Here is a 12,014-nt window from a genome sequence, read left to right on the forward strand (position 1 = left end):
CCCCCCCCCCAAGTATAAATCATCGTAGAAAACATTCAAAGGAACAACAAGAACAACATCTTGTGGTATGAATCCAAGATCAAGAAACCCTTCATATTCATTGGTATGTGATTAATCACCAGTGTAAAGAATGGGCTGATCACCAGTTGTTGAATCAAAGTTTGGAATGTCATAAAAAACAATTTCCTTTTGAAAAACAGCTTCAACACTTCCCGTTTTAGACATCTCAGGCTAAGATGGAGTTGGTACAATCATCACTATTTGCATTTGCTGATCAGGGTTCTCTTGATTATTCTCCCTCTTTTTGGCAGCATCAGATTACAGAGGAAAACCAGGAGGTAGTGAAGGAGTACAAGGAGGAGGATGAGATGGAGGAGGAGGTGGTGGTGGAGGAGGATTTGATGATAAAGGTGGAGGTGCAGGAGGATTATCACCTGCAGAATTTAGTGGGGTGTCATCAACAACCATATCATCAACATCATCTTCACCCAAAGCCATAAATCTATTCATATCAGCCACAACCTGTTCAACTTTAGACAATCTTTCTCCCAACGATTGAGTTATTTTCACTAGAATAGAAAGTTGGGAGAGTACAGTTGTTTCAAAGTTGGAGCTTGATTCCCCCTGATAAATAGTGGGAGTGTGAATAGGTTTTGGCATAGGAGGAGTAGTCCTAATTTGACGAAAAGGAGGTACCAATCTTGGAGAAATCTCATCTTGGATCAATGGCTCAGTGGTTACCATAAAATGTGGGTTGATCCATGTTGTGCAGCATCACCTATAGATGGAGTGGTTGAAGAAGTGGAGGAGAATCGAATATGCTTGTTCATCCTTTAAGGAGAATTCATATCCTAAACAAAGTCTTTTATGTTGATGACAAGCTCATCTTGTTCAATCTCTGCATCTTCTTCTTCATTATCAGTGCTTTCCTCATCATCATCCTCTTCTTCAGAGTCAGAGGATTCAACCAAATATGGTTTTTCAATCCATTTTTGCATATTTTCAGTAATATGCAAATCATCTTCAGTAGGAGTCGTATTAATGATCTTTGAGGAGAGGGCAGGAATTAGAATGATAATGTCATGACTTTCAACATATCCTTCATTACGAGCTAAGATCAGTCCAAGCCAATGGCGATAGGGAACATACACTGACTTCTAGTTCCTAGTGATGCATTCAATCACTTGATCAAGAAAAGGCTGAGAAAAATCCAATTTTTTGTTGTACACAATAGAAAATAAGATAATTTGCTTAAATATATTTAGTTGATCCAAACTCCTAGGTTTGTGTCCAAGGAACTTGCCAATGACACCTGTTAAATATTTCCATCCTACACTAAAACACTAACAAAGCGTGTTTATCACGAGTGGTGCCCTGAAGAGTGAAATTGTACCCTAATTTTTCACGAACGGACTTACACTTTTCTTCCGAGGGATTTTCAAAGTAATTTCCTAATCGAGGAAGACGAAGAGCATTTTAAAAAGCTTCTACACTAATAGTAACCCTATATTGACCATCTCCAATGGTTCCATTAATGGTTTGAGCATTAGAATCAACCAAGCATGAATAGTAGAATTCACATAATTGGTTAGGGTAGAATGGGTCTGGGAAATTATAGAAAGCATATCTAAGAGAACAACTCTTGACATAGTAGAAAAATCTTCGATTCTCGAGTTTGTAAACTACTTTGGGATGTCATCAAAGAATTCCACATTGCTTGCTTGAATGATGATGGGAGAATTAGGGGCATGTGAGCCTTTGATGATGTTAGCGTTGGGGACAAACTCATACAAAGATTTCGTCACGCTTAAAGCTTAAGGAATATGATGGTTGAGAGTGCATTTTCCGAAAGAGAGAGCTAATTGCCTGAATAGATTGTAAAAGTGACCTAGGACAGAGTATTCCCAATTTATACCAAAAAGTTTCTTCCTTTTTACATAATCATGATTGAAGAGATTTGCGCCGTAAAAATTTTGTATCCCAAGATATTGATAGATCTTTTAATCGTCATCCAAAAAGTGACCGTTGAGATAAGGAAACTACATCAGTGAGACATGGCATCAGCGGCAGTAAACGTCAGCATAAGTGATAGAGTATGGCTTGTGATGGTTACCCAATAAGTTTGTGATGCCTCCTGATATTGCGGGCTTAAACTACCATTTACTGACATAGTATTGCAAGATCTCATCAGCATGTGGCATCATACGCTGACTCATTAAAAACTTTTATTAGAAGAAAAGCTCAAGAGCGGTATGATGCATGTAATACATTCTGGTATGAAATGTACCCATCAGAAAAGAGTGTCGACGTTTATCAGTGTATGGCTAATACATTGAATCATTAACTTCTTAATACAAGAATTATTAGGAAAGAGCGGGTAGGTGCATGTAATATATCATGGACAATGATATACCCATCAACACAAATTTTTCGAATTCTCATCAGTGTTAGATATCATACGCTGAATCATAAAATTCTAAAGAAGAATATATAGATAGAACGGATTGACGCATGTGATAAGATATGTTGTTTTAGCTTAACCATCAGAATAGATATTTCAAGATTTTATCAGCGTATGGTACATTACGTCGAATCATAAATCTTTAAAGAAGAAAGAAAAGAGAGAATGGATTACTTCAATCATTCTAAGATGGAATCAATTGAATCATCAACAGTAATAACCCATCAACAAGAAATGGTTCAATCTTGCATCATAGAGTTAGTTGGAGTCTAGAATCAAAGCTTCACCGTCAATTCATTAAGGTACCATGTCGTACGTCAAAATAGGAGGTCGGGGACATTAATAACCCTTTGTTATTTGAGGACCAGACAAGTAACTCCTACACTGGTCACTATGCAATCAGAGTAAGCCATTGGGTTATGCTCAATGTTTCAACAGAACATAAGACCGGATGCATACGACAAGCATGGTTCCAGGGATAGAGTCATGTAAAATAGTTAACTAAGGATAAACACCCAAGCCTTTCTGTTATTTTTTAATTGGACCAGGCAATCTCACTTACAAAGTTTAGACGATGCTAGGCAATCAGCGTGAAGGAGGACTTAATGTTCTCAATAGATGGTCTCCTTGGTGAGATACTTAGAGAGATTTAGTCACATACAACAACATGCTTCTAGGGACTATGATTTTTCAAAAGTTACATACTTGGCTTATGAATCGCCTGATGGGTTTTGAGCATTCTAACACTTCCTAAGTGTACATGCAACCCTAATAAACCTTCGATCTATGTTTGTCTAAATACATGCAAAATTTGGTTTCCAAGGTTCATAATCCTATCTAGCATACATGGGAACTTTAATCCTAAAAGGATAGCTAGAAATACATACCTTGTAGTTGATTTTGATTCCTTGAAACCTTGTGAGCCTAGCACCCCAAGTGTGATGCCTCAAATGCTTCACACAACACCAAATGCTTTTGGAATGACTTTAGAGAGAATGTACACACTCTAAAAATCGGCCTAGCCCTCACTTCTCTTTGTGTAGCCGATTTTGGTGGATAGTATGTTCCTTATATAGTGTTGACACATCTAGGGTTACACCATGTAAACCCTGATGTGTCATGACTCTTCATTTCCATGACCCATGGGTTTGTAACTCCCATGGAGCATCCATGGAGCATCCTATGGGTTTAACCCAACTTGATAATCCATGGAGCCTCTTAGCCCACTATACAAGTTATGGATGATTTACATAATCAACCCATATACTTAATTAGTTATCTTTTGATCACATAATTAATTCCAAATTAATTATTGATCAATACTAAATAAATAATACTATTAATATATTAGAACTTATAATATATTAATGAACCACAAGTGTTATTTCTCTCATTTAGTCTATCCAAATGCATGATGCCATGCAACCCAAATGGACCATGTCGGGTCGGGTCAAGTACATACCAGAAATAGTTGTGGACTTAGACACCTTATCCAACAGTCTCCTACTTGGATAAGTCTAACAACTATAACTGTAAGTATGACTTCAGGAACCGATCAGCAATCATAGCTCTTTCAAGGTCTCTCGGAACTGAGAAGATGATGATACTCCATTTAAGATAAGTGATAATATAATCCTCTGTTCTAGATATCAGCCGGACAAATACATGGAACAATGTCTTTCTTATTATCCAACAGTTTGTTTCCCGATTTCCGATTTGTTTGACAAACAACTTAATTGAACACATCAACTTAGTTCTGACCGGGCCCGGTACATAGTTCAAAACAAAATCATCGAGGGGCCCAGATATCAGCTTCTAATCCAAGAAGAAACAAATAAACTTCGACTCATATGTTTGTTCTACTACTCATTGAATTATGCACAAGAGAACGTTTTATACCATTGAGTTACCAATGCGTTTTCATACAATCAATGCATAATCAACTCATAAGTAAAAAATCATATCTCTAGGTTTGAAGATTTATATGATATTACCGTCTCACGATCACTCGAGATAAATTCCATGAAGTGATTCCAGTGAGCGTGGGTTGAGTCCAATGCTCAGAACATATGAGCACTCATGAGTGTTGTAGCCATGTCCAACAACTTAGATCTCTGCAACCAATCATAACAGTGTTGATTCATACCTACTTCTGACATATGACCGACTGTGGAGGTTCGAATAATATGATATACTAAACATAATTATTCTGGAAGTCAAAACATGCAAAAGAAATATAGTAAACGATCGACAAGAGATAGCAACACTTTACTCATAAATAAAACACCTTTTATTCATCATATAATGTCAATTACACTTTACAAATTGCAAGGTTATCTAACTACTAAATCTAATATCATCCTTCAGCCCTATGCTCCGAGCATGCTGGAGATGCTTAACCCGAGTCAGTCCCTTCGTGAGGGGATCTGCTGGATTCTCATCCGATGATACCCTGTTTGCCACGAGGAGTCCTTCTTCTATTTGATGTCTGATGAAATGGTATTTTCTGTTGATGTGTCTAGATCTCCCATGATCCCTTGGTTCCTTGGCTAAGGCAACAACACTTTCACTATCACAGAAAATTTCCATTGGCTCCTTAATAGCTGGTACAACTCCAAGGTCTCCAATGAAGTTCTTCAGCCATATCGCCTCCTTTGCTGCCTCACTCACTGCTATATACTCTGATTTGCAAGTTGAATCAGCCACTGTTTCTTGTTTGGAACTCTTCCAAGAAATTGCTCCTCCGTTTAATGTAAAGACCCAGCCTGACTAAGAGCATAAATTATCCCTATCAGTCTGAAAGCTAGCATCACTATACCCTACAACTCTCAAGTCATCACTCCCACCGAGGGTAAGGACCCAATCCTTAGTCCTCTGTAGGTACTTGAGGATATTCTTTACCGCAGTCCAGTGTGCCTTACCAGGGTTCCCCTGATACTTGCTAACCATGCTCGAAGCAAAAGCTACATCAGTTCGAGTACACATCATAGCATACATGATCGATCCTACAGCCGAAGCATAAGGTATTCAACTCATTTTTGCTATATTAGCCTCAGTACTAGGGCTTTGTGTCTTACTCAATCTGGCATTACTCTGGATGGGTAACTCTCCTTTGTTGGAGTCCTGCATGTTGAATCTCTTTAGCCCCTTATCCAAGTAGGTACTCTGACTAAGTCCAATTAGTCTTTTACTCCGGTCTCTCAAGATCCTTATCCCTAGAATATAGGTAGCTTCTCCTAGGTCCTTGATAGAGAAACACTTCCCAAGCCAGGACTGAACTTCCTGCAGAGTTGGGATGTCATTTCCTATGAGTAGTATGTCATCCACATACATTACCAAAAAGCTAACTATAGTCCCACTAGCCTTGACATATACACAAGATTCATCTTCACTCCTAGAAAAGCCAAATTCTTTGACTTTCTCATCAAATCAAAGATTCCATCTGCGAGGTGCTTGCTTTAACCCATAAATGTATTTCTCAAGCTTATACACTCTATTAGGGTACTCTGTATTGACAAAAACCCTCTGGATGACTCATGTAAACATCCTCAACCAACTTTCCATTAAGGCAAGCGGTTTTGACATCCATTTGCCATATTTCATAGTCATGAAATGCGGCTATGGCTAACAGAACCCTAATAGACTTAATCTTGGCCACTGGAGAAAAGGTATCATCATAATCAACACCGGAGTTTGTGAGAAACACTTTGCAACCAGTCGTGCCTTATAAGTGTGTACATTACCATCCATGTCGGTCTTCTTCTTGAAGATCCATTTGCACCCTACAGTCTTACGACCTGGTACATTCTCAACCAAGTTCCAAACTTGATTGTCATAAATGTATCTCGTTGTCCATTGCCTCTTTCCACTTGGTTGACTCAGGGCCTGCCATGGCTTCCGCATAACTGTTAGGTTCATCCAGGCCTATCAGTGTCTCATCACTGAGAAGTGTATCACCTTGCGCAGTAATATGGAATCCATAGTAATGCTCAGGTGCATTCCTAACCCTTGTGGAACGCCTAAGAGATACAGACTTATCAATTGGCTCAACAGGAGTTTCCTCCTCAAGTTGAGTGCTAGGGTTTGAAGTTCCTTCACCACTTGAATCTTGAATTTATTCAAGGTCAACTTTCCTCCCAATGTTTCCTTGGCTTATGAACTCTCTCTCTCTCGAAAGAAATCCCTCCTAGCTATAAAGACCACATTTTCAATAGGTCTGTAGAAGAGGTAACCAAAGGATTGCTGTGGGTAGCCGATGAAAATACACCTCTCGCTTCGGGGTTCTAGCTTATCAGGAGTCTCGCGTCTCACGAAAGCTTCGCAACTCAAAATCTTGATGTGATCTAGTTTGGGTACTTTACCAGTCCACATCTCATGAGGAGTTTTAGCAACTTTCTTTGTAAGCACCAGATTAAGGATATGGGCGGCAGTCTCTAAGGAATACCCCCAAAATGAGATTGGTAGCGAAGCTCGACTCATCATGGAACGAACCATATCCAACAAGGTTCGATTACGCCTCTCAGCTACACCATTCAACTACGGTGTCCTGGGAGGTGTAAATTGTGAGGTAATCCCACATTCCCTAAGATAGTCGAGGAACTCTGAACTAAGATACTCACCACCTCGATCGGATCGTAGCATCTAAATGTTCCTGCGCAACTGATTCTTGACTTCCTGTTTAAACTCTTTGAACCTCTCAAAAGTCTCTGACTTATGCTTGATTAAGTAGACATATCCATATCTACTGTAATCATCAGTAAAAGTCAAATAATAACGATTAGCATCCCTTGTGGCATGTTTGAAGGGCCCACACACATCCGTGTGTATAAGATCCAACAAACCTTCACCCCTCTCAGAAGAACCTATGAAGGTTGACTTTGTCATTTTTCCAAGTAAGCATGATTCGCACCTATCATCTGACTTTAGGTCAAATGAATCCAAGACTCCATCCTTTTGGAGTTGGCCTATGCATTTCTTTCTTATATGTCCAAGACGACAATGCCATAATGATGCTTTATCCAAGTTATTATCATTAACCGAATCAATACACAATACATTATTTCCTAAGTTATCAACCACATATACAGTTTCATACACCCCATCACAAGGTAATGCTTTAAAATAAAGAACATTATTAAAGAAAGCATTAATCGAACCAACTTCATGATCAAATGAAAAGGTGAAACCTTGTTTATACAATGCATGAAAGGAAATAATATTTCTTGCCATTTTTGGCAAATAACAACATTTATTCAAATCTAAACTAAACCCACTACTTAGCGATAAAGTATAAACTCCAATCTTGGGGACAGGTAAAGCTTTCCTATTCCCCATGATTAAGTTTATTCTTCCATGCTCCACATTCTCACTTCTTCTTAGTCCTTGCAAATCAGAACATATATGAATACCACAACCGGTATCAAGGACCCAAGAGTTAGAATAGGGTGATTTATTAGATAAGATAGTGTAAATATCTTCATGGTTGGGTTTAACTTTCCTATCCTTCACATCTTGCTGGTACTTTGGGCAGTTCCGCTTCCAATGTGACTTTTCATGGCAATAGAAGCATTCAGCCTCTTTTGGGTCAGAAGGAGTGACGAAACCTTTCTTGGTTCCACTTGAAGAAGAGCCATCAAGGGTCCTAGCATTGGTACCCTTCGAAGAGCTCTTCCTCTTCTTCCCTTGGCCTTTCCCGATTGCCAAAATCGGGGCAGAGTTTGGAGTAGGAGTGTTAACAACCGACTTACCCTTAAGACCTTTTTTCTGCGGTCTTGAGAAGTCCTTGAAGTTTGTTGAGTGTGACCTCTTCCTTATTCATGTGATATGTCATGCGGAATTGATCATAGCACGATGGTAAGGAGTGCAAAATGATATCTATTGCAAGCTCCTCAGGGAAGTTCACATTAAGCTTCAGCAACTTATCCACATACCTTTGCATTTTCTGCATGTGGCTCGTGTCGGATTCCCGGTCCTTCATCATGGTTGTTATCATGGAGCAAATGATTTCATACCTCTATTGTCGTGCACTTTGATGGTATCTTTCCATCAGATCTTGGTGCATTTCAAAAGGGTAGAAGTCCTCATAGGACTTTTGGAGTTCCGCTGTCATGGTGGCCACCATGATGCATGCCACATTTGTAGCATCCCTTTCATGTGCCCGGAAGTCAGCGATCTCCTGGGGAGTTGTAGTGGTCTCATCAATATCCTTAAGCTCCTTATCGAGGACATATTCCTTGTCCTCGTAGTGGGTAATATTCATGATGTTTCTGATCCATTCATTGAAGTTGGATCCATCAAAAGTGACTTTCCCACACAAGTTCATAAGGGTAAAGGAGCTATTAGGATTAGAACTAGAAGCAGCGTTGTTTGAAGACATCTGAAAGAAGAGGACAAGATTAGTTTAGATATTAAGAGAGTCCTTAATAAAAACACCCAAATGTAATATTAAGGCTAGGATCCAATCACAATATATTATAACTTAGAAGAGGTATGTCGTAATCAAAGCTATAACATATTTGAAAGGTAGGTGAATGACTATTCTCCAATTTCCACCATGAAAAACGAAATATAAATATTAGGTTTTTGGTTGGTTCTAATAAATATTAACTTTTCAAAGGCATGTTTCAATCTCGAGTGTGTCCTCCAAGTTTTGTGACTGGGTTACCGAGGATCACAAAACGAGGTGTGAAGTAACCATGCAAATCACTCGGTACCCTTAAAGTTTATCACTCAATCGATGTGCCGGTAAACCACACACGCTCCACCGATACTATGATAAACCTTAAGTCGCCCTTTACCTACCTTTTTAAGTCCAAGTTAGTGTGCCAATTAACCACACACGCTCCACCAACGACTTAAACAAAGTGTAAAGTGTAATTTCATGGATTAGCACCTTATTCACATTTTTCCTAAAGTAACTAAGATTTGGAATTTCATAAAATCATTTAGTTACTTTATAATATTCATCATACTTTTAAAGAGAATTTATAAGTCCTTGTCTTACCCGTTCGACTAACGACCCTCCACCGATCAAGGAAGCGCTGGGTGAGAGTGGACACCCATTAAGTTGCCATTTTATAGGCAACAACCTTATACCCCCCTTATAGACCGGCTTTGTGAATGAGGTTTACTAGCGGTAAGATGACTTGATCTTATACATATATATATATATATATATATATATATATATATATATATATATATATATATATATATATATATATATATGTATATATATATATTAACTTATAATATAAAGTACAAGGGTCGAATTTTAACTTTTAAAATTCTAAGGGTTGGAACTAAAGTTTATTAAGTGACTTTACATGTTCCAAAACATGAGGGCAAGTTTTGTAACTTTACAAAACCTTTCATATTCATAACTTATGAGTTATTAAAATGAAGACTCTTCATTTTATAACTTATGTGTTCTTTTAATGGCTTTTAACACAAAGAGACTTTTGGTTATCCATAACTTGAGGACAAGTTATGGACATTAAAACACATAAAGATCATTAATTAATCATATAAATAAGTAAATCCTATGATCTATCAAGAACTCATAAGAACATGAACATTGATATCAAAATTTCAAGAACATATGAACACATATAATCATGAAAAATTGATATTAGCAATTGTAAATGGACTAGAACAACTATTACACCATCTAAAACAAGTTTTATAACACCAAAACAGTTTAGGGTAATGTTTCTAGTCCATTTCCAGTAGCCAAGCTCCAAAAACTGCTCACTGGGTGACAAACTCGTCGAGTTTAACTGGGAACTCGTCGAGTTCATGCTTTAACACACAAACTCGGCGAGTTTTTGGCCAGAACTCGTCGAGTTTTCCTGTCTGGAAAGTTTTTGGCTTTTGAAAAACAAGTTTTCATCAAGTATTCAACAAACAAGCCTAGGCTCTGATACCACTGATGGGTTTTGAGCATTCTAACACTTCCTAAGTGTACATGCAACCCTAATAAACCTTTGATCAATGTTTGTCTAAATACATGCAAAATTTGGTTTCCAAGGTTCATAATCCTATCTAGCATACATGGGAACTTTAATCCTAAAAGGATAGCTAGAAATACATACCTTGTAGTTGATTTTGATTCCTTGACACCTTGTGAGCCTAGCACCCCAAGTGTGATGCCTCAAATGCTTCACACAAAACCAAATGCTTTTGGAATGAATTTAGAGAGAATGCACACACTCTAAAAATCAGCCTAGCCCTCACTTCTCTTTGTGTAGCCGATTTTGGTGGATATTATGTTCCTTATATAGTGTTGACACATCTAGGGTTACACCATGTAAACCTTAATGTGTCATGACTCTTCATTTCCATGACCCATGGGTTTGTAACTCCCATGGAGCATCCATGGAGCATCCTATGGGTTTAACCCAACTTAATAATCCATGGAGGCTCTTAGCCCATTATACAAGTTATGGATGATTTACATAATCAACCCATATATTTAATTAGTTATCTTTTGATCACATAATTAATTCCAAATTAATTCTTGATCAATACTAATTAAATAATACTATAAATAATATATTAATGAACCACAAGTGTTATTTCTCTCATTTAGTCTATCCAAATGCATGATGTCATGCAACCCAAATGGACCATGCTGGGTCGGGTCAAGTACATACCATAAATAGTTATGGACTTAGACACCTTATCCAACATCGCCACCGTTAAATCCTTAAAAATACTGGAACAAAATAATAATATACAAAATATACGAATACAAACAAAAGATTTAATAAAACGAGGAAATATTCCAAAAGCGAAATATGTAGCTTTTTCAAAAAGATGATAAAGACTTGATCCATCAAATCTTTTGAATTTAATGGCCATAAATGAACTTTCATTTTTCCAGATATCTAACCCTTGACACTATTTATAAAAGAGAGCAAACAAGATTAACCAAAACAAGAAAAAACACAATTCATAGTAAACAGAGAAAATGCCTTTAATCGTTGAGGTTTTGTGGATTGATTCCAAACTCCATGTTCACCAACAACGAACGAAAAATATGAACCAGTCTTTGTAACCTTCGAGTTATGAGATTCACGAAGACAAGACTCGAAGGTTCCACTTGTTGTGATCCTTGAAGGAAGAGAATGTGGGTTTGTTGTCTTGTTGAAGATGTCACTGGATTTCTGAGGGGAGTTGGTGTTGTAGTGAGAGAATCTATGAAGATAGATGTACTATGTTACCTAACTTCACCTCATTCGTTTTCAAAAAAGATAGGCTCTTCAAGAAGGAAGAGATGTGTTCCCCGAAGAATTCTTAGTGACATAGTTCTCTCGTATTTGGTCTCATCAACATGATGCAACCAGTCAATTAGCATCGGCATCAACGTCAGTGAGAGAGCAATTGGTGTTGAAGAAAAGATGCAGAGTCAGAGTCAACTAGCTCCACAAGGAGGGTGATACATTCAAGGAATGACAAACTGATCCTTTCAAAATGAGCAAATCAGATAAGATCAATCTCGATAGAGAAGAACATGTAAAGGCAACGTTAGTAGAAAAATGTACAATGTATA

Source organism: Lactuca sativa, chromosome 1 (assembly GCF_002870075.4).
Source record: "Lactuca sativa cultivar Salinas chromosome 1, Lsat_Salinas_v11, whole genome shotgun sequence".
NCBI classification, from domain to species: Eukaryota; Viridiplantae; Streptophyta; class Magnoliopsida; order Asterales; family Asteraceae; genus Lactuca; species Lactuca sativa.